Here is a 25,948-nt window from a genome sequence, read left to right as displayed (position 1 = left end):
CTTGTTTATTGAGGTGTACACATACACAGGTTTATCTATTTTGAAGCTTAGCTATGGTCACAAAAATGAAAACACAGCACTTCTATCATCACAGAAATGGACAACAAAACAGTCATTTTTTTCAGAAAGATACCACACAAGATTTAATGTGCAGTATGTTTTGCAAACTTACAGTTGGTGACACTAGTATAATTTTATAAACAATAAGATGTTATTTAATTCTTATAGATGCAGCTGTGGCATGCTTTGCAGAGCTGTTTTAATAAGGAGTTTATTGCACAATGTGAGGAGAAAAATGTAATTGCATTAAAAAAAACGTGTCTGGTATGATGAGGTCCATTTTCATTAACTGCAAGAGTAATGCCATCAGATGTTGGGTAACTCAGTATGTGAAACTTTCCCAGGCTACTAAACCACTACTCATAAGTCTCTGCCTGGAGACCTCCTTCTTCAGATCTGTTATGCTACACTAACAGCCAGACAGGTCATAGAAATGGCCCCAGGTTAAAGTTATTTTAATGTAGTAAAATTTTCCAAGTCCTAGTTTATCTTTTTGCATATTGATAGACTTGGTAAAAATACTGGCATCATGTTTCACATTATCTCATTTCTACCTAAAAATATGAAAGTTTTAAAGTTTTTCATTTGGATCAGTGCTGCAGTAGAATTCTTGACATATGAGAATCCACTCAAATAACTTACTCCCAGCACTGTGCAGATGCAGGCTGAGCTCCTCCCCAGTTGAGTATTCAAGCCTGTGTGGCAGATTAGAGGACTTTAGCCCTTCCATCTGCATTTCTTTTTTGCCATGGGAGTGTGCACTGTTAGGTGAGAAAAGTTTGTGGTCACTCATTTTGGCCATTAGTCCTAGAGGTGTATTTGTTAAGGCTCTCCAAAATGTAAGTGCCCCATTGGAGAAAATATCTTTGTACTTCTGTGCCATTTATGCAGTGCTTAACCTTGCTAGTGAAAATGTTGCTGGAAATCAATATCCGTCTCCCAGGGTATGTTTTATGGAAGCCTGTAGAGCCTTTGTGAGTGCAGGTGGCTATATCCTATGTAAAAGCTATCACTCAATGTCTTTTTTGTCTAATAGAGTTACACTTTTTGGAAGATTGCCAGATTTTTCCAGTTTTTGCATGAAAATCCCAAAGAAGTGGGGAGACCTCACTTAGGCTGGAGTTGGTTTGATTAAAAAAATTGGAAGGTATGATGAAGGCATGCAGTGTTTTACAGGAAGGGCCTACCCTCGAAAATGTCAGACTGCTGGCAAAAAGGAGCTCTATAACAAGAAGGTCAAATGTGCAAGGACCATCAAAAAAGAGTGTAGGAGAGAAGAGACAACCCTGACAAGAGACATAGGTCTGCAATACTTCCCTTAGTAAGATGGTTATCCAGCCCCAACTGATATTTATCCCAATCTGTGCCCCAGCCCCAACTGATATTTATCCCAATCTGTGCCCCAGCCCCTTTGGCGGCAGATTTCTAAGCAACTTTGAGTATGTCATCCCAGGTAGAGTACCATAGGTTTGGTGCATCAGTTGCCCCATGCGTCTGAATGGGAAACCTCTGACTGCAGACTATAGTGTTGTCCCATAGAAAGGATGCTAGTCTCTCATCTTCAGGACTGCCAGAACAGAGATGGGGTAGGTTATTGGAGTGGAGAAAAATTGACAGGCAAAACTTAATAGATTTTTCTACCCCATACTAGCTCCTGCACCTGAACTGGTCTGCATCGTGCATCACAGCAGTTTCCCTAGAATCAGTCTGTCAGTCCATTTTCAGGACTTTGAAAGACTAGTAGAAGAGTTTTTTTTTCTGCAGTGGATTGCCTGCACCTTCGGAACAGATTAAGCATGAGAGGAATTCTGCTTAGGCCATGGGTTTGGATTCCTCATTAGAGGGTGAAGAGAAGAAATAGGCTGTCAGTTCCAGTTTTCAGTATCTTTTTTCTTCTGCTGTGACAACCAGCTCTGCGGCAGCTTGCGATACATGTACCTTTAGAACAAAATTAAGCACAAGAGGGATTCTGCTGTGGTTGCAGGTTTAGATTCTTTATCAGAGGAAGAAAAGAAAGAATGCTTAGTAGACATGACTCAAGGAGGATCATTTTCATATAGCTGTCCACCTGAAGGTTATTTGGTGAAACTCTAAGAGAGAGCACTTTACATTGTTAAATATGGAAAAGATAACTGGATCACTTGGGCATAAAGGAGCCAAAACCACAGTGATTTCACAAATGTTTGAAGTGCTTAAGGATGCCTTCTTAGCAATGTTTTTAGAACTAGATTCTCAACCTCCTACTTGTAAGAAACCAGACAAAAGTAAAGCAAATGTACTGATACCTTCTCAAAAATCTGGTGGCAGACACTGCAGTTGTCACTGTAGCTGCAGTGAAGGTACCAAGCTGGTACCAGGACCCAACACTCCCTAGCAACTCACGGTAGAGTCCTGGATAGATATGGATAATAGTCTGTACTTTGGCCACCTTAGCATTTATAGGTTCATAGGTTCATAGGTCAGTACTAGGCTAACTGCCCTTGCGAGCCATTTTAAGCATAGCCAATTACCCCTTGTGAGATTCAAACCCTGCACCTTGTGTTTGTAAGGCAAACACCTTAACCATTAGGCCACCCTCCCAACCCTGTTAGAGCTGTTAATTTCAGATACATGTGATTGGGTGTTAGGGAGAAGTCAGAAAACAGGCAGACAACTTCTACAGAGAAATCCATGAGTCCCTGAAGTTGCAAGTCATGAAACTTGCTCAGCTAACCCAGGAGGTAGAAAAGTGTATTGTGTGGCTGCAGTGCTTTAGATACAGCTTCCAGAATGGCTGTCATGGGGTCATTATTAGGCACCACACCTGACTTAGGATGCAAGCATTACCAGCAGACCTTAAGGAAGAGCATATATGCCCGAGTCAGGGTGCAGAGATTACCAGAGGATCACCAGAAGTTAAGGGGAAAACTGCTTGAATACTTATCAATATTGACTTCTTGTTTGGAAAGCCTTCACAAGATTTTTCAGCCAATCAACAGGGGGCAATGGTATATGTAATTTTTCAACCAATCAGCAGGGGGAAATGGTATATAAATGGAGACTTATCTGTATGCAATTTATCCTTGAAGGCGAAATGCCGAGATACCAAATGTGTTTAACTACAAAGTAATTAAGCTCCAGAAAAGTGCGGCTTGTTTGTTTTTTGTTCGATGAGTGGATTCGTTCATTGTTGAAAGTATGTAGTGACCAGGTGGAGAGCTAACCCCAAGTTTGTCCAGCCCTCTGTCTCAGGCTTTCTTCCTCCTCCATAAAGAGTATCCAAGTCAGATCTCAAAAGAGACAACTAAGCATATGTCTTGCAAATCTCCAGTCCCGTGGGTCATGGTAAGATGACCAAAACACGATCCAGCTGCCATCCCTCTTTCCTTACCCTCATAACAAAGGGAAATTATTTTTTACCTTCTGGATGTCCACCAACAGGTTTGATATTGCATTGCTAAAATTAAAAAGGTCAGGCAAGGCAACCAACTCTTTGTCTTTCTAAACAGACGTTTTCTAAATGGTTGCCTTAGTGCATCTTTTTTTTTTTTTATTAATCTTACACCAAAGAATTAAGAGGCAGTTGTCAGGGTATAGAGGTGATGAGTATGACTGCAGCTTGTAAAAACACAGCAGCTCAGGGCATTCATGAAATACTTAGATGAACCTCTCTTCACACTTTTTCAGTACAAGTTAGACATATAGTCTAGAAACAGTGCAGGATTTAGTACCATGTTTAGTAAGGCATACTTTGACCCCCTACCTGTGAATATTTCTCTTACAGCTGTTTTCTCCCTGGAGTAAAGAATGCAACTGCAGCCATTATCTCCAAGAGTAACAGTGTAATAGAAGATATTAAGTAGGAGATCACAACAACAGTGCAAATTCCCGCTCACCAGCCTTCATTTAGGTAGCTAACCTCCATTCTTGGATGGGGATGTTGGACCCTTCCATTTGCCTCCTTGTCTTGTTGCCTTTTCATTTTTATATTAATCCTAGAATTCATTTTGCATGTCTGTTATGGTTTATTACCCAGTTAAACACCTTTTATTAAGCACATCAGATCTGTGGACATTACAGGTCAAAGGGGCTCTGATCTTACTTGCTGTGATGGTATACTCTTGAGTGCGTTTCTTCCAAAAATAATTTAAGATGTGATGCAAGCATCATCTTTTCTTTTGCTGCATGCTGATCTGACATTGGTCAAGGAGAGATCACTCGTCTTGGGATGTGCAAAGAAAGCTGCAAAGGTAATTTTGGAAGTTTGGGCGTGTCATTTGTGGCAAATCCTTAGAATAAAGCATCAGCAGTGATCTCCTTTTCAAATGTCTGTTGATGTCCTTCTGTATCACTGGTGCAGTATTCTTCACCTTGGAGATCTCGTGCCTAGGACAACCCAATGTACGGCCAGGGTACTAAAGCCTTAAGATTTTGTATGAGCTGTACATCACATTTATGCTTCCCTACAAGGACGTAGGGTATAAAGGTAACATACAGATGTAGTACCAAGACCGTCTTTGCCGCCAGTCCGAATGCCTACATCAATCATTGATCATCGATCTGAACACCCTTTGCTGTGCTGATAACTGGCCATCAGACAAGTGCTCTGATGGGGTCTTTTCTTTCCTGTTGTTGGTCTTGTTTTCTTTTGGTTACCTCGAGTTCATGTCATCCAAGACAGGAAATTGTCAGTGTGGGAGGCAGATTCCATAAGGATTGTCATGAACAGTGTCTTTTTTGTTTGGTTGCTTCCCACGACCATGCTTCGTGTAGCATTTGTAAGCTATTTCTGCGTAAGTCTCTTAGGAACCAGTTGTCTTCCCTGGCCATTTATGTCGAGAATCAGTGGCTTAAACACTTGGCCCAGAGTAGAATGGAGGAACTAGTTAACCCAGAGGTACTGCCGTTAAGCAAGAAGAAGGCCAAGAAATCTCAACTAGAATCTTTTGCTGTCCAGCCTCCACCAGACGTCTCTCTAGAAGCAGGTGATAGCTCTGTAGGTTGTTTGGTATCCGCATAGGATTCCTCTGCTGCAACCCTTTCAGATGCCAGTATGGATCCTTCCTTTCGCAGAGCTCCAGTGTTTGTCAGGGCTGACATCACTACCAAAAAAAGCAGATCATCAGACATTCTTCTCTTCGTCCTGAGGGCCCTCAAATGGAATGGCAGGATTTTACTCATGGCCTGTTTAATGCCTTAATGGCCCTGAAGCCTCCCCAAGGGGTTTCTGTGCCCTACTCCACCTTGGACTTCTACTCCTTCTAAAAGGCCTAGGGAACCTGATTCCTCGTATTAAGATTCAGAGTCTGATGAGGGGTCTTTGACTTATTCTTCTCAGATGCTTTCTTCCTTGGCATATGATGCTGATGAAAATGAATCCATTAGTCCTTAGTCTCCTTTGGAGGAGATATCTTTTGGGGACACAATATCCAGGATGATGGAATTCTTCAAGTGTGATTCTTCTCAGGTGTCTTTTATACAGAAGAGGTATTATAAGTTGCTTCAAGTTGACATGCCTAAACCTTCTGTATTACCTCCTGTGTTGGCTACTTTGTTAGACATTTTTTTTTAATCAAGAAACATTTTTATTAAATTACTGGTAGAGTTTTTAATAGAATCTAGAATAGAAACCGCAGTTAAAAAAGGAATAATTAGTAAAGCATATAAAATATTGCATAACTATAAGAACCAATCAGAGGAGGTTAGAAAGGATTGGGAAGAGAGATTGGATAAGCAATTTACAAAGAGACAATGGGGGGGATATATGTGTATCTCCCAAATATGCAACAAAGTCTAGAAGATTTAGGATTTTTGCCTGGAAGTGTTTACATAGGTATTTTTATACTCCAAGTGGACTCCAAAGAATTTTTCCTCAGGTGGATAGCAAATGTTGGAGGTGTGATGGGCAAGAAAGAGGTAGCTGGGAACATACTTTTTGGAGGTGTGATGAGCTGGCAGACTTTTGGGATTCCCTGTGGACCGTTCTGTCAGAGATGCTAGGTGAGCAGATTGGACTGACAGGGGAGATAATTTTTTTTGAGTTATGCTACAGAATCGGAATTGCCTCGACATAGTAAAGCCTTGTGGAGTCTAATTATGTTGGTTGCCAAAGAAGCAGTTACTAGAAAATGGAAATCAAAGTCCAGACCAACTTTACTAGAAGTAGTGAATATAGCAACAGAGATAAAACAACTGGAATTGGGATCTTTAGAAAAGGGAAGGAGCAAACTACATAGCAAAAAATGGAAATTGTAGGAAAAATATATGCAGAGCAGGAATGGGGTTTAAGAGGCAGGATTTGAATGAGCTTAACTGACAATGAGTTGATGGTTTATAAGATGTTCACCGTGTTTCACTGTTACAGTCATTACACTTGGGTTATCCTGCTGGCAGGCTACCCGCAGTCGGCCAGAATTCCAAAGTCTAGATCCGGCGTCGGTTGCTGTTGCCTCTTCCCTGACATCAGTGCACCAGGGGTATAAAAGATGCAGCTGACACCATTTTCTTCAGTCTTTCTTGCCGTGCGGTGCCCGAAGCAAAAGCAGTTCGCAAGTGTCGGTCGGCCGACTCCTGAGATTTTTGAAATCGAATTTCAGATCCGAAGTCTTCAATAAAGTTAAGTACCCCGTTGGGAAAACTTTTTTCTTGCTCCAGACCGGTCAGAAAAAGTTAACCATTGTATTTCTTGTGGGAAGCAAATACCTCATAAGGATTTTCATTATTACTGTATTCCTTGTCTAGGCCCTGATCATAACGTTGCTAGCTGTCAGTTTTGTGCCAGATTTAACCAACGCACTATTAAGTGTCTGTTTGATTTTGCCTTTCATTACTTTGGCCGAAGATTCAATTATATAATGCCATCGGAACAGCCGACGACCGGAGTTTTTAAAAAGCGCAAGGAAAAAGAAAAGGACAGGCATCCGAGGTCAAAGCCGGCGACGGGGCTTCCGCTAAGCCAGTCGCCAGTTCGCCGGTTCTCAGTGTGGCACTTTTGCAGCCCCTGGCGCCCGCTACCTCAGAGCCACAGGCCACTGACAACTCCCACGTGGAGCCAGCTAGGCCTCTGGATACTCAAGGTATTGGACACTCGGAAACTATTCCCTCAGATGGGTCCGGAGCCGCTGAGCAGGCATCGGCTTCTGAGGGTGTTTTCAGACCTACACAGTTATATGTAAAGCCTACTACAGCTTCCAAAGCAAAGAGTAAAGCAGTTCTAAAGACAAAGAAACCAGTACAGCATTCTCCTGGACAGACTACCATGCCTAAAAAGCAGATGCTCAAAATGGCCGAAGACCTAATTACCTTGATCAGGGGTTCCCATCACCCTCCTGACAAGAGGACTAGGCAAGATACAGAATATTAATCTTCTGATCAGGTTTCCATTTTCTCTGACTCCTCTACTGAACAGGAATACTCTCTTCCTCCTTATGAGGATTCTGATGCTGAAGAATCTATCCCTTCAGCCTCACCGCCTGAGGATTATTCTTTTGGGGAAACCCTGCATACCATGAGGGAGCACTTCCACTGGGAGACCCAGGACTACTCAGAATCTAATAAAAGACTTGGAGATTTCCTTTTACTACCTCAGCACAGGCCTTTGGCAATTCCTCCTGTGTTAGACATTGTAGATGATGTATTTTCCGAGTCCGGACTTTCTCCTGACTCTTTACCTCCTGCCCCTGTTGAACCAGACAGATACTACAGGGTTCCAGATTCACATAAATTTCTTTATAAAAACCCTGCTGCTGACCCAGAAACTATTTCTCAGGGTCCCAAAGGGGTTAAGGCTGCTTCTGCAAAAAAAACTATCCCCTCTGATAGAGATTCAAGGGCACTAGACAGATGGGGAAAAAAGGATTACACTTCTGCTACTTTGGCTGTGAGGGCTTTAAATTGTCAATTTCATATGCTTAAATATTAGCAATACTTACTGTCAATGCTAAAACAGAAAATGTTATCAAACTCTGATTGTGCAGAAAATAAGGAAATGCAGGATTTATTGCATGCAACTGAACAAGTGGGAAAGCATACATTGCAATGTGGTTTTGATTCTCTGGAGGCCTCTTGCAGGGCTGCAGTTACGGGTTCTGTTATTAGGAGGCATGCTTGGTTAAAGAAACATAATTTGCCTGATCATGTTAAAGCAAAGTTATTAGATGCTCCATTACAGCATGATACTTTATTTGGTGTTAAAGCAGAGGAGGTGTTGAAGAAAATGGAGGACAAAGCGAAATCTATGCAAACAGTAAAGGATTTCTTACAGGTACAGCCACCCAGGTTTAGCAGGAACTGGCCTACAAAGAATGGTCCTTTCCAGTGTCAGACAGACCACAGAGGCAGATACAGACGCTCCAGAAGCAGATCCCAGCCCCATGGCCCATACAGGCCTAAACAGTGGGGCACTTCTACCTCCAAAAGCGGAGAAGACAAAACACAGCCATACAGGAAACAATCTTAATGACTTTCCTCTGCCAGCTCCAAGCACTTATCTTTTGGCAGCCCCCTTAGGGGCAAAACTAGCACTTTTTTTTCAAAATTGGCACATGATCACCCAGGACAAATGGGTCTTGAATATAGTGTCCCAGGGCTACAGGTTCCACTTTCACACCCTGCCAAAGCCAAAAGGTATGCCAAACCTGCCACACAATCAATGGGCAGAGGCACAAAAACAAGTTTCATCCCTCATGGACATGAGGGCCATTCAGCAAGTACCACAACAAGAGCAGGGACAAGGATTTTACTCAAGACTTTTATTGGTACCCAGAAAAGACAAAGCCTGGAGACCAATACTGGACCTGTCTACTCTAAATACATTCCCGGACATTCCAAAATTCAAAATGTTGACTCTGCAGCAGCTTCTGCCCATGCTGGGCAAGAAGGCTTGGCTTGTAACTTTGGACCTAAAAGAGGCATACCTGCATATTCCAATCAGACAATCTTGCAGAAGATACCTCAGATTTTTAGCTGGCTCAATGCACTACCAATTCTCTGCAGTGCCCTTTGGCTTATCTAATGCGCCCAGAGTTTTCACAATATGCTTAAATATATCCTTACTTGGACGACTGCCTTATTCAAGCAGAGAACAAGGACATTCTACTAAGGCATCTGACGTTTGTAAAAAGATTACTTATTTGCCTAGGGTACACAGTAAACGAAAATAAATCAAAAACCAAGTAAACCAAGTAAATTCCACGAAAATAAGAACCAACTGTAACGGTTAAGGAAAGAAGTGACTTGTTCAACTTGCAAATAGCAAAAGGTGTTCATGGCTAGTATGCACCAATAAATTCAATGATGAAATTAACACTCAAAGGCAGCAATAGCGTAATAAACTTTACTCAATAAACGCTTTCGTCAAAGACTTCTTCAGAATACATTCTAAAATCACCGACACTGTTTAAATAGTGTCAATATTAATTAACATTCAATCATTCAATTAATACAAGTGATTTGTTCATATAATGCTACTTAAAAAATTCCATTTCTACATTCTTATCAATAGATAACTTGTTGTTTTTTAAAAAACATTTGATGTTAATGGAATCATTTAAGCCCGGAGGCTTATCTGATTTTAACCTTATTTGCCATAAGGTCTCCCTCTGTTCGACATAATTTTTAAAATCACCCCCCCTCAAATCTGAATGACAAACTTCTATCACTGAAAATAAAAATTTTTTAAAATTATGGCAAACTAGGGAGTGTTTAAATAAGGCATTAGTCTCATCCCTACATTTAATGCTGTAAAGGTGTTCACGAATTCTTGTCTTCAAACATCTAGTTGTCATGCCTACATAGAATGAGGTACAACTACTACAAAAACTAATGTATATGACACCCTTGGTATTACAATTAACATACTGAGGTACTTCAAAAGTTCTATCCATGGTTTCTATTACTATACATGGTCCTTGTAAAATAAATCTACACATATTACATTGAAGGCAGGGGAACATACCTTTCGTTTTAATATTATTGAGTTGTAAAGTTTTGTTATTATTTTCTAAAGCTTTTTTGATGTTGTAAGTGTTTCTTAAAACAAAATAAGGTTGCCCCCCCCACTATTTTACTGATGTCAGAATTCCCTTGTAAAATTCTCCAATTTTTTCTCAGTACTTGTTTAATATTGGTACTGTCAATGGTCATGTCTAAGGAACAGACAACTTTATTGTGTGCTGGATTATTTGTTGAACCTAAACCTGAAAAAGTGTCCTTGTTGTTCAGTATAGCTTGATAATGAGTGTTTCGTTTTTCTAACACTTCTTTTTTTGTATCTTCCAACAGTAAAATATTATATCCCCTGTTTATAAACATGTTTGTAATGAATTCCATTTCCTCATATAAATCGGTGTCCTTTGTAGTCATTCGACTAGCTCTTATAAATTGTCCCTTTGGTATATTCTTTACAATCACTTGTATTAATTGAATGATTGAATGTTAATTAATATTGACACTATTTAAACAGTGCCGGTGATTTTAGAATGTATTCTGAAGAAGTCTTTGACGAAAGCGTTTATTGAGTAAAGTTTATTACGCTATTGCTGCCTTTGAGTGTTAATTTCATCATTGAATTTATTGGTGCATACTAGCCGTGAACACCTTTTGCTATTTGCAAGTTGAACAAGTCACTTCTTTCCTTAACCGTTACAGTTGGTTCTTATTTTCGTGGAATTTACTTGGTTTACTTGGTTTTTGCTTTGATTTATCATGGCTGAGGAAGGTGACGAACAGCTTCTAAATCTCACCATTCATCCGACACTAGGTTCGGATTCGTCCAACACTCAAGATCTGCTTATTGCTACCCTTATTAACATCCAGAACTCTTTGAATTTCCTAGTAGCTACAAGGACACTTTTTCAGGTTTAGGTTCAACAAATAATCCAGCACACAATAAAGTTGTCTGTTCCTTAGACATGACCATTGACAGTACCAATATTAAACAAGTACTGAGAAAAAATTGGAGAATTTTACAAGGGAATTCTGACATCAGTAAAATAGTGGGGGGGCAACCTTATTTTGTTTTAAGAAACACTTACAACATCAAAAAAGCTTTAGAAAATAATAACAAAACTTTACAACTCAATAATATTAAAACGAGAGGTATGTTCCCCTGCCTTCAATGTAATATGTGTAGATTTATTTTACAAGGACCATGTATGGTAATAGAAACCATGGATAGAACTTTTGAAGTACCTCAGTATGTTAATTGTAATACCAAGGGTGTCATATACATTAGTTTTTGTAGTAGTTGTACCTCATTCTATGTAGGCATGACAACGAGATGTTTGAAGACAAGAATTCGTGAACACCTTTACAGCATTAAATGTAGGGATGAGACTAATGCCTTATTTAAACACTCCCTAGTTTGCCATAATTTTAAAAAAAATTTATTTTCAGTGATAGAAGTTTGTCATTCAGATTTGAGGGGGGGTGATTTTAAAAATTATGTCGAACAGAGGGAGACCTTATGGCAAATAAGGTTAAAATCAGATAAGCCTCCGGGCTTAAATGATTCCATTAACATCAAATGTTTTTTAAAAAACAACAAGTTATCTATTGATAAGAATGTAGAAATGGAATTTTTTAAGTAGCATTATATTAACAAATCACTTGTATTAATTGAATGATTGAATGTTAATTAATATTGACACTATTTAAACAGTGCCGGTGATTTTAGAATGTATTCTGAAGAAGTCTTTGACGAAAGCGTTTATTGAGTAAAGTTTATTACGCTATTGCTGCCTTTGAGTGTTAATTTCATCATTGAATTTATTGGTGCATACTAGCCGTGAACACCTTTTGCTATTTGCAAGTTGAACAAGTCACTTCTTTCCTTAACCGTTACAGTTGGAAAATAAATCAAAACTCGTACCCTCTCAAGAGATAATATTCCTGGGTGCAAGCTTAAATACAACTGCCCGGATGGCTTATGTCATGCCAGACAAACAAAGGCAACTGACTTCTTACTTCAAGATGTTGGCAACAAAGACCCAGTTATCTGCAAGAAAAATTCTGCAGGCTTTGGGCTTCATGGCATCCTGCATTCTGCTAATTCCATATGCCAGACTGCATATGAGGAAACTACAATGGTATCTAAAAAGTGTTTGGAATCAATATTGTTACAGCCTGGAAACATTAATTACCCTCATTCCTTGCCTGCAACAGGAGTTTTGATGGTGGGCACAGGCCTGTCACCACAAGGGACAGCCATTCACCCTACCCACAGCCAGGCAGTCAATAACAACAGATGCTTTGGATTATGCCTGGGGGGCCCATATGGCAGGAAAATGTATTCAGGGCACATGGCCCACATGCCAAAGTCACCTTCATATCAATCAAAAAGAAATGCTGTCAGTTCAGAATGCCCTGACAGCTTTCAAGGATTTACTCCATCCAGGACAATTACTGATAAGGACTGACAATACTACAGTCATGTGGTACATAAACAAACAGGGAGGCACTCATTCCTACTCCCTCTGCAGACAAGCCATGACCTTGTGGGACACAGCATTGACTTATCAAGTACACCTGCAAGCACAATTCCTGCCCGGAAAGAAAAATACTCTGGCAGACGAACTAAGCAGAAACCTCACGGATCCCCACAAGTGGAAACTGGATCATCCACAAGTCTTCAGCGTGATAATAAAGAAATGGGGATGCCCAGACATAGATCTATTCGCCTCCCCTCACAACTGCCAACTACAGAAATTCTGCACAAGGACGTATCACAAGCAAGCATGGAAAGTGGATGCGCTATCATTCAGCTGAAAAACCCTAACAGTATATGCCTTTCCTCCTCTGCCTCTCCTCCTCAAGGTACTCCTAAAGGTCAGACAAGAGAAGCCAAAAATGATTCTGATTGCACCAGACTGGCCCCGCCAGCTCTGGTACCCAATCCTAAAGAGCTTATCTCAAGGCCCAGCCTGGACATTGCCTCTAATTCCTCATTTACTAACCCAACAAAACAATCAAATCCTGCACAGCCAGCTCACAACCCTAAATCTGGCAGCATGGCGGATAATGTAGCCATTCAGAACACACCTCTCTCTAAAGCAGTGATGGATGTTATTTTGTAGGCCAGGAGGCCCAGTACCAGGAAATCTTATTCTGAAAAATGGAAAAGATTCTGTGCTTGGAACCATGCACAAGGAATTGACATGGTTGTTCCAAATATTCCTCAGATTTTACAATATCTAACTGAGATGCTGGACAAAGGCCTATCCTTTTCATCAATCAAAATCTGTGCCTCTGCCATTTCAGCTCATTACAATACGGAACCACCAATTTTTTCTCATCCGCTGCTAAGACAGTACCTCAGAGGGGCAAAAAACATAAGACCTCCAAGGAGAGCACCAATACCTGCATGGGACCTCAATTATGTTTTGGAAAAACTCACACTGCCACCTTTTGAGCCAGCCAATACAGCTGAAATAAAGTTCTTATCTTGGCAAACAGCTCTGCTCCTAGCAATAACCTCTGCAAGACGAGTCTCAGAGTTACAGGCCCTCATGGCTGTGGAAACTTTTATCATTTTCCATCCAGACAGGGTTTCTCTGAGGACGAACCCGACATTTATGCCTAAGGTAATGTCCAGTGTGGCCCTTAACCAAACCATTCATTTGCCTACCTTTTATCCAAACCCACAGAATAAGGCTGAGAGACTCTTGCATTCTTTGGACATACACAGACAGCTATGCTTCTACTTGGACAGAACTAAAGCTTTCAGAAAGACTGAGCAACTCTTTAGTAGCATATGCTGCAGGATCACAAGGAAAGGCTATCTCAAAGCAGATATTTCAAAATGGATAGGCCACTGCATTCGTCTCTGCTATTCACTACATGGCAAATCAGTGCCTAAGGGCATTAGGCCTCACTCTGCCAGAGCAGCAGCTACTTCAGCAGCCTTCCTCAGAGGAGTACCAACCAAAGACATTTTAGAGGCTGCAACTTGGAGTTCAGTGCACACTTTTACCAAGCACTACCACTTACCTCTCTATTCTAAATCCAGAGCAGGCTTTGCCACTGCAGTCCTGCAGGGCCTTATAGCCTCTCCTAATCCTATTTAGAACCAGCCACCCTACCTCAGCTTTGGGATTCAACCCAAGTGTAAAGACTGCAACAGTGAAACACGATGAACATAGTACAGTTGTGTACCTACCATAAATGTAGATGTTTGAGTGTATTCACTGTTGCAGTCCAGGTTACCCACCCACCATCCCCCTTTTGTCTTTGCTGGGACTTATCTGTACTTCTCTATCCTATACAGCCTATGTGGTGTATTTGTAAATGAAGGAAATGCTTATTTTTGTGCATGCATACTTATTGGCATAATTTTCAGTCTACCAGTTTGGGGGCACCTGACATCTGGGGCAAGAAAAACTGAAGAAAATGGCGTCGACTGCATCTTTTATACCCCTGGCGCACTGACGTCAGGGAAGAGGCGACAGCAACCGACGCCAGACCTAGACTTTGGAATTCTGGCTGACTGCGGGTAGCCTGCCAGCAGGATAACCCTAGTGTAATGACTGCAACAGTGAATACACTTGAACATCTACATTTATGGTAGGTACACAACTGTACTTTATGTATAATATTTACAACTACATTTGTTTCATTGGTGTCTGTGATATAAACTGCAACTAAAGTGATATTTTGTATGTTTTTCATTTATGTAAATGATTGCCTTTGTCATATGTGTAAATTTACTAAAGATGTTTGGGTAAAAAAAATTGTATTAAATTATCACCTGTGACATAGACAGTCATACATTTACATAATTAAAAACAAACCTTATTGACATAATCTTAGTTGTATTTTACATCACAAACCATATTGACATAATTTTAGTAGCAAACAATGTACATCACTTGTGACCCAATCATTGTCAGTCAAACATTACATGGATTCTTCAAATCCTGCCTTCTTTTAAACCTCATTCCTCCCCTGTATGTATCGTTCCCACAACTCCCATTTTTTTCGTATGTAATTTGCTCCCACCCTTTTCTAAAGATCCCAGTTCCAGTTTTATCTCTGTTACTATACTCACTACTTGTAGTATAGCTGGTTTAGACTTTAATTTCCGTTTTCTAGTAATTGCTTTTTTGGCAGCCACAATAATTAGACTCAGCAAAGCTTTACTCTGTCTGGGCAATTTTTATTCTGTATCATAACTCAGAAAATAATTTCCCTGGTTACATCAGTTTCCTCACCCAGTGTCCCTGATGGAGTTGTCTGTCTGCCAACTCAATACACTCCAAGAAAATATGTTCTGAATTACTTCTTTCTTCCCCATCACACCTCCAGCATTTGCTGTCTACCTGAAGAAAAATTCTCTGGAGTGTACTTTGGGTATAAAAATATCTATGTAAACATTTCCAAGCAAAAATCCTAAATCCTTTAGATTTTGTTGCATATTTGGGAGACATACATATACACCCCCCCATTGTTTCTTTGTGAATTGCTTATCCAGTCTCTCTTCCCAATCCTTTCTAACCTCCTCTGAGTGATTCTTATTGTTATACCATATTTATATGTTTTACTAATTATTTTTTTAACAGCTATTCCTTTTTAACAACAGCTTCTGTTCTAGATTTTGCTAAAAACTCTGCCAGTGATGGTCTTTCATTTACAACCCTCATTTCTTTCTCTTTGCCTATGACATGGGAAGGCAGTCTCTAACCTGCAGTCCAAATTAATTCTTGGCACCTTCCCATTCTATTAAATTTCCCTCTCTAATTATTTGCTCCCAATACCTTGGTTCCTTTGCCAGTTTTATCCAATAAATTCCAGCCTCCTCTTGCCTATTGTCTGTACCCTAATTGCAGTCATCCCTATCGGCAGAAACTCCTTTCTCCACTCCTGTGTTAGCTTAGTTCTTAGAATACTTTCTGCTACTTTATGAATATAACATTCTGTATGCTTATTGTTGTTCTCATTAAAGGTCTGCATCCAAAATCCCAGTCTCTCCTTGTTTGTTGAGCCCCCCCCCCTTTTCATCATCAGCACGTTACACTTTGAATTATATGTTTCTGCTTGTGCTATGTATAGGAGCCTTAACTGTGTAGCTCTGAAATACCCGTTCAAATCGAGTAATCCAATTTCGCCTTGTTCTGTTAGAGGCATCAACTTATCCCACTTGACTCTTGCCATCTTTCCCTCCCAGATAAAATCCTTCAGCTTTTTAATTGCTATCCACAACTTCTCCTATGGTTGACAAAAATATGCCTGACCCCAATGTATGAGATTAAGGAACCTAAAAACATTTCGACTGTTTGCATCTTACTAGTCATATAACAGAGCTTACGTTTTCTCATTTTTGCTTTATCTCTTCCCACATTATCCGTAGCAGTCACACTGGAATAATTTGTAATCCATACTGCTAAATACTTCATCTTATGATATCCCCATAAATATGGATATTGCTCAACCAATTTGTGTGGGTACATAATTTACCACTATTGCCTTTGTTTTAGCTTAATTAATTTTGTATCCTTAAAAGATTTGAAACTGTCTCAAAATGTTCCACAACACTGTAATGTCCTTTTCTAGTTTTATCAGGTGTAAAATATCATCATCCTTGGTCAGCTTTTTCTTGACTACTATACTAATTATATCCTTAAATTTCTGAGTCTCTTATTTTCTTTGTCAATGGTTCTATATATAATGCAGATAACAAGGGAAATATCACACCCATGGCTTGTTCCTCTGCTCAAGCAGAAATTATCTGAGAGGAATCCACCCACTTTAATTTTTGCCTCAGATCCCTCATATAACCTCCTAATCAGCCTCATAATTTTATTAGGGAATGCACATGCTTCCATTGCCCTGCTCATAAAGTCCCAGCATGCCCTGTCAAATGCTTCCTCCGTATCTAGACCCACCAGCAACAGTGGCATTTTCTTACATTCTACTTCCCTTTGGATCATCAGTGTTCTGTTAATGTTGTCAAATGTTTGCTTACTCTCCACGCAACCACACTGATCCATATCTATCAATTTTGGCACTTAGAATCTATAGACATGAATACTTTATAATCATGGTTTAGTATTGAAATGGGCCTGTATGAAGCTGTATCTGATGGATTTTTACCCTCTTTAGGTATTACAGCTATCTCCACTTTCTTCCTGGATGTTGGTACTTCTCTTAAAATACTGTTAAGCAAAACCTTCCAGATCTTTATCAGTTTTTCTTTCCTAGCTTCCAAACTTCTACAGGAATACCATCTATTCCTGGGGACTTTCCTGTAAATTGGTTATACAGCACGATTTTTCTCTCATCTCCCCCAGTCCTAACTGTTTGTAATCAAGCCTCGTCTTCCTTTAACCTTGGTATATTTAATCTTCCATAAACATTTCCATTTGTACTTTTTCTTGATTTCCATATTTCTCTGATTTATGCAGACTTTCATAGAATTTCCAAAATATTTCTAATACTTGTACAGGATCTGTTTTTATCTTTATTGTTATAGGCTCCCTAAGCTTGTCAACGGCCCTTTCTACTTTCTGTCGTTGTGCTAAACGTTTTTGTGCTCTGAAGTTATTATCAAAAAACAATTGCTTAACAGCAAGCTTTCTAAACTCATGCATATTATTGTGGTAATCCCTTATTTTCTGCTTAGCGTTCTGCAGTTGCCCCTCTTCTGTGAGAGTCCCCCTATTTTGTAATGCTTCAAAATTTGTCAGTCCCTCTAATCAATTTTTGTTACTTATTAACTATATGTCATTTTCTTTTATTTCCACCCTATTTTTGAACTCCTCTTCAATTTTATCCAACTCCCTAGCCATATTTTTATAAGACATTTCTATTTTCTCTGACCGCTCCTGAATAATTTCCACTACCCATTCCCTAAATTCCTCTTTTTTTTCAACAGATGGGTGGGAAAGTGCCAGTGTCTTATTTTTATATCATTACCTTGTGCTTTTATTGTAGTTGTTATTGGCACATGATCTGAAATAGTTAGTCTGATATCAATTTTTATTCATTCAACTCTTGGGTTTGGATCTGAACCTCAGATCCGACTCGGATGCTTTTACTAGCTCGGGATTCACGGAAAGCTGTCAAGCTCCTCACTTCTCATAATGCCCTACATCTCATTTTCTGCCTTGAGTACAGATGTTGTCACTGCTTCTGCTGTCAAGCTAGTAGCGTTTTTGGTATTGTGAGTTATTTCTATAGACTGTTTTTTCATATGTACTATGTCAAACATCCAATATGCTTTCTCCCTGATTTCCGTACTTATGTACTTTATACTTTACCATTGTTGGTAGTTCCTTTTCTGTACTTTTTAGTACATCTCTTTTTACCATTGTTAGTATTTTCCTCCTAAAATATTCTTCCCCCTTTTTCCCTTTACTTAAAAAAAAAAAAAAAAAAATGTATACCTTTCTTTACTGTTGTATGCAAGTATGGCGGAGAAACCCTTGGGTTTCAAGAAATGTATGGCCTGTGGCCACAAAATTCCCTTATCTGATGCGCATGCTATTGTCTAGGCCCTTCACATTTTGATGACAATTACAATATCTGTAAGGGTTTTAACCCTAGGACTCTAATTGACAAGCAAATTAAGTCGATACTCAGAGGCTTTTGCTGCCTTCTAAGTCTACTCTTTCTACCACATCTTCTGGGGCTCAAACCCCCACCATTTTAAAGAAAAAAGCCACCAGGAAACGTTCCCTGGTGTCATTCACTTCCTAGACTCCAAGTTCAGAACCTCTTAAGAAAATACCTAAAACTGCGGATCCTAGCTCCTCTGATACAAAGGTTAGGAAAGGCAAGTCTCCTCTGATCAGGTCGCTACTTTTGGCTCCAGATCCAATTACGTCCTGGTTGCCCTCTCCCTTTTTGGAAGGCCGTCAGTCTAGACCTTCATCCATAGTGCCCTCAACCCATTATTCCAAAAGCTTGACTGAAGCTGATGTGGACAAAATGATGAAGTTTCTGTCAGTGCAGATACAAATGGGGCTCCGACCCCATCCAGCCCGGAGGCCCTTATTAGTAAAAACCAACCTTGCTTGCTGTTTCTCCCATCTGACCTATAGTTTCGGTGCTGTCTGATCTGAAAATTCCTGAGTCGTTCTCATCAGATCCAAAGATACTGCTATCTTCAACTTCAGTAGCATCTCTAAGTGCACCTTGGAACCAGATGTGTCTCAGAGCTGTAGCTTCAGCACCGGGTTAGAGAAGTTGGAGTTGACTCTGCAGTTGTCAGAGCCATCTCTTCCTCTCGAAGCCTAAGCATGAGATAGCCCTGTTCCAACTCTCTCCTCGAGTGCTTTACCTACAGAGAGGAGGGAGCCTTCGACCTGTAAGCATGTTCTTTCAAATCAGTCAGTTTCCTTCTCTCAAAGGCACTCCAAGTTCGAAGTAGTAGAGATTACATTCTCTATCCCTAGAGCTCGAAATTCTCCACCTTCTTTGTTTTGAGCCTCAACCATTCTTGCCACAAAGACAAGCCAACCCAAGTTAGTCTCCAGGATACCTAACCAGGTGTAATGATTTCTTCTGATACCTCCCCGGAACACCCCACTGAAGAAGTTCCCAGGAAGAAAAAGTGCAAAAGGAGGCACTTACTCTCCTCAAGAGTCTACTACAGAAGATACTGACTTCAGTGAGGGCAAAGGGTCCCCAAGATCACCACCTGAAGGCATCTCATTTGGAGACATTCTGGCACTCCTGAAGCAAAGGGGTGTTTGGTCTCTAAAGAACCCCTCTCAAGAGGAGTCTGTATTCCTTGAGACTTTTGGTGCTGGCCCATCTACCTCCTGGGTGAATCCACCAGCCAATCAGCTCATTGATTTGGTCTCTGAGCAGGCGTGGAAGGAACCAGACACCATTGAACCAGCCTCCCAAAAGACCAGATAGGATCCTGGCACCACCAAAGGACAGCTCTTTCTGGACTATAGGAGTACTGGTTGATGCCGTGGTCATAGCGGCAGCAACCAAGAAGAAACTAGTGAAACAAAGTTCCTCTGTCCATACCCCAAACAGGGAATCTAGGGTTATGGCTAGATTTGGGAAGTGTGTTTACATTTCAGTGACCTTTGCCCTTCTGTCACTGAACTATCTGGCACACTTCACAAGACTCCAGAAGGATTTGATAAAAGAACTCTCCAAATCCCTCTCTGGGACCATATCCTCCAAGATAGAGAGCATTGTTGCCTCACAGATGGCTACCCTCCAATTCATTTCCAGTTTGTTTGTGAGGCTTTTCTCTCGTTCAGCAGAAGGTACCTCACGGGCAGCAGGTTTGGGTATTTCCATTAGATGGCACACCTGTATGTGTTTGTGTGACTTCACGGAGTCCTTCAAAGTGTCCTTCATCAATTCCCCTTTTGACAGATCTTCCTTATTCAGCCCCAAAGTGAAGGGCACACACTCTAGGTGCAAGCAGGAAGGTAAAACCCCATCTGCTGTGGGTGTATGTTTTTCAACCCCACAATGAACTTTTTCTAGGAATCAACAAGGCAGTCGAAAAATGTGGTTCAGGAAATCCCAGGGTCCCTTCAAGATCCAAGTGGAGAAAGTTCCCCTAGGGGCAGAGGGGGGAACCCTAAAAGAAAACACCACCCTCGAAGCAGAGGGGGTCAGCAAAATCAAGGATATAGAGATACTTTCTCTGACAGAGCTTACCAGCGCTCCTGAAAGAGAACCAGACTGTTCTTCTCTGAAGGCAGTCTGAGGTTGCTTATCCCTGCACCAGAGAGCCTGGCTGGAAATTATAAAAGATTCATGGGTGCAGAGGATAATATCCAGAGGTTATGTCATACCATTTTCCTATCCAACTCTGTTAGTCTCAAAGAAAATACCCCAATGTTCCACTCAGTCAGAGAGAGAAACGGCAGCACTAGAAATAAGCTGCTAGAAAAGTCATTTATGAGGTCCCCCCAGACCTGAAAGAATCCTGAACTTATTCACGGTTCTTTTTAGTGCCAAAGAAAACAGGAGACTAGAGACCAGTTTTGGATCTCAGCAACCTAAACCAATTAATTCATTATACAAAGTTCCGAATGGTCAAGGTTCAGTCCATTTTGCCTTTTCTGCACAAGGGTGATTGGATGTGCTTGATAGATCATCAGGATGCATACTGTCATATAAACATGAATGGGCAATCCAGAAGATACCTACGCTTCTGGCTGGGAGCCACTCATTACCAGTTCAGATCTCTGTCGTTTGATCTCACCATAGCCCTCAGGGTGTTTAACAAGTGTATGGCAGCAGTGGCAGCTCAGTTGAGACTGCAGGGATTATGGGTGTTTTCATACATAGACGATTGGCTCATCACCACTCCGACCAGACATCAACTGATCCAATCTCGGGGTCATGTACTCCTATTATGCTCTAACCTGGGCATTTCAGTCAGCTACAAGAAGTTTCATCTGGAACCAACACTGATATTGGAATTCCTAGGTGCCTTGTTCAACATGCTCACCCAAACAGCATCTCTTCCTTGGCTAAGAGTTCAGACTATTCAGTTTCAGGTCAGAAAGATCATCCAAAACTCTCCTCTCTCAGCTTGGCTAATTCTTCAAGTTTTGGGGTCCATGTCAGCAGCAATCATCCTAGTACCATTGGCAGGGTACCATATGATAATACTCCAGTCGACATTAGCAACTCAGTGGTTCTTTCTTTACTATCCCATGACCAGTCAGTTTTTGCAAGCCTGAGTTAATTTTATCTATCTTCTGTAGTGGGTACAATCCAGTCAAGTGCAAGAAAGACCTCCATTTGTTCTCCCCCAACCCAAGGCCATAGTGACCATGGACACCTCCCAGACTGGATGGGGGAAGGCACATAGTCCCCTGAAGAGGCCAACATGCATATCATTGTCCTGGAAATGAGAGCTGTCCTAGCACTGCAAGCCTCCCAAGACACTCTCCCCATCAGGACTGTTGCAGATCAGACAGACTATATGTCAGTAATCTGGTACATCAGCAAACAAGAGGGAACCAAATGTTATCTCCTATGTTGAGAAGCTTTAAGAGTGTGGCAGTGGGCAATCTCATCCAGTCAATTACTGATAGCAGTGCACATTCCAGAGAAGCCCAGTGTGATTGAGGACAAGTCGAGCAGTTCTATTATGATGCCTCACAAGTGGTCTGTCAACACGTGTGTCAAAGAAAATATTCCATCGATGGGGTCAACCGTGCTGCAACCTTTGTGCATCCCCTGTCAACAAGTGCAGCTGGTTCTTTGCTCTCATCCCCCCACTGGGGGAGTCACCGAGAGTTGCTCTACTTCATGATTAGCTGCAGGTCTCCTTTATGCCTCTCCCCTGTTACCCTTGAGCCCCAAATTTCTTCAGAAAGCATCTCGATTGAAGAGCACAGTAATCCTCATTGCTCCTTATTGGCCTTGACAAATATGGTTTCCCTTTCTCTGACCTCATATTATCTATCCACCATGGTTTCTGGATCCTACTCCAGACCTTCTGTCTCACCTGACTAACTTGATTCACCCAGACATTCAAAACCTAAAATTAATCACATGGTTTCTCCAGTTCTGTTGATTGCTAGATAGTCCAGGCTCTCCTCCCCCATTTGTCACATCCTTTTATCATCCCATAGACCTTCCACTGGGAAAATTTATAAAAGCAATTGGAAAAGATTCAAAATTTGGCCACAACAAAGACCTTTGGATCCTTTTTCCGCTCCTATATCTAAGGTTCTTGAATTCTTAGCCTCTATTTCAGTGTAGGTGCTAGCACTTCTGCTGCTAAAGTACAACTAGCTGCCATTTCCAATTGTCATATAGGAGCACATAATTCATTTCTAGTGTCCTACAAATTTTGTAGAGCTTTTATTAGAGGAACTTTTCTCCTTAGACCTCCAGGTAAAAATGCCTACCCCCTTCCCCTTGGGATTTAAATGTAGTTTTGCAAGGTCCCCTTTTTAGTCTTCAGCCAAAACACAGCCAACATTTCTGACCTGGAAAGTTGTCTTTTTACTATTACATCTGCCGGGAGGGTTTCAGAAATGCAAGCCTCATTTTCTAAACCTCTTTACTTATTTTTTCATAAAGATAGAGTTTCCTTCAGAACTGATCCTTCCTTTCTTCCTGAGGTGGTGTCAGAATCGGTTTACATTCATATAGTTGAAAGCACATCTTTGAAATGTGCAGATACGCAAACTGTTTCCATGAATTCCATCCCACCAAATTCCCTAAAGTTCAAAAAAAAAAAACGAAAGTCAACATTTCCGATTGCTCCACAGCTGAAACAAGTGCTACCATGGGTCAAAAAGGGGGCAAGATTTTGTTATTCGAAACTTCAGTTTTCGTGGTTTTGTGAATTCGCAGTTTGCAGTTCGTGGCAGCAGTTTCAAAAATGTGGCTGTAGGACTTATGAAGGCAAACCATCAGAATCCACTAGCAATCAAACTGTTAATCTGCCAGTCTTGCTTCCAAATATTTCAAATAAAAGAGAGTTTAAGCTATACCTGATGGATGTTCACAGACAATTTTGTTTTTATTTACGCAGAACGAAAGATTTTAGAAAAACAGAACAGCTGTTTATATCACTTTCGGATTCAAAGTTTGGCAAATCAGTTTCTAAAGTAACATTAGCTAGATAACTGGTTGTATTACCTTTGTTTAAAACAAATTGGGTATGTCCTTACCCAAACTGCCAAGAGCACATTCCACAAGATCTGTGGCTAATGCTATAGCCTTTTAGCCTATATCTTCTCTAAATGATGTTTGTACAACTGCAACTTGGGCTAATCCTAATACCTTTATTGCTCATTACAAATTGGATCTGGTTGTAGAGGCAGAGCAGCATTTGGTTCAGTGGTTCTCAGGAATATCCTTTCTTAGAGACCTCCAGGGGTTTAGGTAGCTGGGGACGCTGTCCCAAGGGTTGAGGAATGAATGAAAATTGACATCGGATAAACGTTATGTACTCACTATAACATTCTGTCTGAGTTGTCCGTTTTCATTCTTCAGTATCCCTCCCACCAATCCCCTCCTTATTGTCTTTTGGGAAGGCTCGGGGATGCTAATTTCCTTCGTTTGAGTTTCAGAGTTGTGCATAGTTTAACAATTTATTTATCATTAATGCTGTAAGGATCTAGAGACAGCAAAGAAGATCTGAGGTATGTTAGAGACTACGGCATTATGGGAAAGGAAGGAGCTTGGGAGCTTTCAGTGAATCACGAGCAAGTAAAAGAGTCAGATCCAAACCCAAGAGGTGAAAGAATTAAAGTGGACAACACAGATGGAACATTATGGTGAATACATAACTTCTTTTTGGGTGCATATCACAAGACCTTCAACTAAATGCACATATTCCTGTGAAATGTAAGTTCTGTCTAGTGTCGCCTACTTTTTGTATCTTTGGGAATAAGTAAATTCAATTCAAACTCCTAGTACTGAATTCACATCTTCCATACCAAATATTTTCATAAATTTCTTCAAAAATCTACCCTCTTCTGTTATATTTTCCCTTCTGAGCTCCCCAGACACATCTTGCATTTCCAATCCCCACATATAAGTGATATTTCTTGCTGAAAACTGATTACTTCTCCCAGAATTTTAAGTTCCATTATAGCAGTTTTAGGTGGAATATAAATGCATGCTGGTGTAATCCTCCTCACTTGCCAGTAGCCTCCTTAGTACTACAAATCTACCATTATTATCTTTTTTTTTTATCTTCTATCACTATTAAAGCTCCTCTTGCAGTTAGTATGAATACTCCTGTTTTCCTTTGTCCCAGTTATTCTGCTGAATAACCATCCTGAAAACCTTTCTTTATCAAATTCATGTTTAGTTCTTTCCAAGTGCATGTCTTATAGCATAGCTATTCACACTCTATATTTTTAATATAGTTTACTACTATTTCTTTTTGTATTTATCTGTAAGACCATTGACATTTAAAAGCATTACAGAAAGCATTATTGTATTAAAAGGTTATTATTTCTACCTTTTATGTATAACTGTTTTTCGTTAAATGTCTAATTCCAGCTTTTGTATTACATGCATATACTGTTTGGCAGGTTGATCTTTTATACAGTTGTTTCTTGTCATATCCTTTTGAGCCTGTGTCACATCTTACAAAACTTTCTGTTTTATTGAAAGCCCTCAAAGAAAAAACAACCCCCAATACCCCCTAAAAACCTATTAACTTAATATTAGCACACAAAACTATGTACAGCTTTAAATATTGAAGTTTTACACTCCTAATAGGAACAAATTTTCCAAACTGACAGCTACACTCAGAGACTTGAGTTAACCTAAAAGAAAGGGTATCCATGCTAAGACGCATGGTGCAACCTGTGCTTCAACTAAGTGCTGTGTGTTTTTGTCTTATGTTTATAGCTCTCTCAGCTGAGTAAACACTTGAATGCTGTCAGAGAACATTATCTCCTAGCCATTTCTCTTTATCATATTTTATCCTGGAGACATGAGTATCCAATATAGAATTGCTACTAAGCTTTACTTGCTAGGAAAAAGTTTTTCAATATTCAGTAATATTTTCCTTTACTTGCTTTATCCTAAAACACTTATTAGATCAAGCTAAGAGCCTTAATACAGTCATTGTCCTATGCAAGAGTGAGAAAAGGCACATTACTTTTTCTTTTGGGATGCTCTTTTAACCGGATTTTTTCTCTTTTTTTACTTCTTAAAACTGAACAAGGAAAAAAAGAAGAGAAAAAAAATAGGTGTACCTGTTTACATTAGTATTCCCATTACGCTTAAAAAATAACTGAGAAAACTTTATGGCGTGCAAAGAAAATCATACACTATAAAAATAGTACCATTAAGAAAACATTTTTGTTATACTTACAGTTTTCTACCTTCTCTTCCCATTTCCTGAATATTTTTTCAAACATTAATGACATGAAATGGGGCATAATATTTAAAGTCCAAAAGAGACCAGTATTTCCAGATTTTCTTATTCAGTCATATTTCACAAATATAA

At 40.2% G+C, this 25,948-nt stretch overlaps 1 protein-coding gene across 1 annotated transcript in view; it reads left to right on the top strand.

Annotated features, from left to right (window-relative positions):
• COPG1 (COPI coat complex subunit gamma 1) overlaps nucleotides 1–25,948 on the top strand; it is a 1,279,491-nt gene that overhangs the window by 1,120,829 nt on the left and 132,714 nt on the right. The gene's annotated exons all lie outside the window — the stretch shown is intronic.

Source organism: Protopterus annectens, chromosome 7.part0 (assembly GCF_019279795.1).
Source record: "Protopterus annectens isolate FY-2018-M chromosome 7.part0, PAN1.0, whole genome shotgun sequence".
Classification (NCBI taxonomy): domain Eukaryota; kingdom Metazoa; phylum Chordata; order Ceratodontiformes; family Protopteridae; genus Protopterus; species Protopterus annectens.
Note: the sequence above shows the minus strand (reverse complement) of the source record. Positions and strands in the feature narration are given on the sequence as shown.